Genomic DNA, 2,616 nt, shown 5'->3' on the forward strand with positions numbered 1-2,616 from the left:
TGGAACAACCTGAAGGGTTTGTGGTTCCAGGTAAAGAAAAGAAGGTCTGTAGACTTGTTAAGTCCCTTTACGGATTAAAACAAGCACCCAAACAATGGCATGCTAAATTTGACCAAACAATGTTGTCAAATAGATTTAAGATAAATGAATGTGATAAATGTGTGTACATTAAAAATGTTCCAAATCACATAGTCATTGTTTGCTTATATGTAGATGATATGCTCATAATGAGTAATGACATTGCCAACATAAATGCTACTAAGCGTATGCTAACTAGCAAGTTTGATATGAAAGACTTGGGAGTTGCTGATTTAATTCTGGGAATTAAGATTCATAAGACTTCTCAAGGTCTAGCATTGTCACAATATCATTATATTAAGACAGTACTTGAAAAATTCAAGCATTTGGGCTTTAAAGTTGCAAAGACTCCAATTGATGTGAATCTTGCATTAGCAAAGAACAAAGGCCAGATATAGCTTAATGTACATCATGAATTGTACACGACCAGATATAGCTTGTGCTATAAGTAAATTGAGTCGATATACGAGCAATCCAGGCCAATCTCATTGGATGGCCATGAAACGAGTTTTGGGGTATTTAGTACGTACCCAGGACTTTGCTTTGCACTACAATAAATATCCTGCGGTCATTGAGGGATACTATGATGCAAATTGGATCACCGGATCAACTGATTCCAAGTCCACAAGTGGATATGTATTCACTATTGGTGGAGGAGCGGTATCTTGGAAGTCATCCAAACAAATTTGTATTGCCCGCTCTACAATGGAGGCTGAGTTCATAGCCTTGGATAAAGCCGGTGAAGAAGCTGAATGACTCCGAAATTTCTTGGAAGATATTCCATTTTGGCCCAAACCGTTGGCACCAATATGCATACATTGTGATAGTCAAGCGGCAATTGGAAGGGCTGGGAGCATTATGTATAACGGTAAGTCTCGCCATATACGACGAAGACATAAAACCGTTAGACAATTACTCTCTAGAGGAATTATCACAATTGACTATGTAAAGTCAAGTGATCATGTGTCGGATCCACTTACAAAAGGCCTAACTAGAGAGGTAGTTGAGAAGTCATCAAGGGGAATGGGACTGTGGTCGAGAACAAGTCATAGTGGCGGTAACTCTACCTAGAAGACTGGAGATCCCAAGATTTAGGTTCAAGGAGATCAAACAAAGTCATTTATTACGGTTCAACATTGTCAACTAAACTTTTGGTCCATTCTCGTGATGAGACAATGTTCAGTACCAAGGATAAAGCATTAAGGCTTTTTAATGATTTCTAAATTTGATACGGGGTATATCAAATAGTGTATCTACGGGATGACACGTTTAGGAATCACCTATGTAAGTGTGAAGTGTTAGCCGCTTCAAGGAGAACATTGTAAGGCCAGTTCTCTACGCACTTATGAAACCAGGCGGTGTTCATGGCTGAAAAGAACACAACAATGAGAACCAAAGACGGTTAAGGGTTGGTTGTGTGACTTGTGGTTGTCTAGGTATACACTAAAGTTCGATGGTTCAAAGATATCAAATCTACCGATTGATCGAGTATATCCGACATAAGTTCACTACGGAAAGTTCAAAGGGAAACCCACTTATCCAGATGCAATTAATCCTTACTTGCGAATCACACAGTTTTTCATGCATACTTCCGTGATATAGCCATTCCCCATTCATGTGGGGGATTGTTGGATTTTGGATGTGTTTAATTAATATATTAAATACTTAAAAGAGGGTGAATGGGAAATGGAGGGAAATAAAATTTTTGAGTGAAATTTTAAGTTCCCCCCCCTTCGCAAATGGGCATTGTCCCATATTGGAAGAGGAAGAGGTTTTTTATGGGTATATAAGCAATTGCTCTTCTTCTAGCTCTTAAAGAGTTGAGAAGAAGGCAAGCCTCACGCCGTCGTCGTCGTTGCTCGCTCGGCTCGGCTTCGGCTACGGCTACGGCTTCGGCTTCGGCTTCGGCTTCGGATTCGGATTCGGATTCGGATTTGGATTTGGTCAAATGATCGATTGATTGATTAACTTTTTGGACCAAATTTATTTGTTAATAGTAAAATATTAACAGAAATGTTATTAAATATTTGTTTTAATAACAAAATATTAATATTAAATCCAATCCGTTTTTCTGTTTTGGTAACAGAAAAGTAACTACCCTCTTCAATTTTCCCTCTTTATTATTGAGTAAATAGCCATTTATGTAATGGCATTTATGCTGTGGGCGTTTTGCATAAACAGCCATTCTGAAGAGTTGCAACTCTTCAGATTTCAGCCTAACTTTGGCTATAAATACAACACTATTCTGCTCAGAATTTCACTACGATTTTCTGAGTTTCTTCTCCTTCTTCTGCATACTTTTAGCATCAAACAAAGAAAAAAGTAAGTGTGATTTGCTACCGAACTTTGTGTTCGCTGAAACACTGGGGTTTGAAGTACCACTACACCAGTGTGTAATTCGTTCTATCCTGGGAGGAAATAATCCATAACCTTGGGTACTAGGAGAAGATTAAATTCCTTAAGGAAACACTGTGAATTCAGTGGGCTCGAATTAGTTTTATGTCATTTCTGTTTATGTTCATTTCTGTTTATACTCAT

Source organism: Nicotiana attenuata, chromosome 6 (genome assembly GCF_001879085.1).
Source record: "Nicotiana attenuata strain UT chromosome 6, NIATTr2, whole genome shotgun sequence".
Classification (NCBI taxonomy): Eukaryota; Viridiplantae; Streptophyta; class Magnoliopsida; order Solanales; family Solanaceae; genus Nicotiana; species Nicotiana attenuata.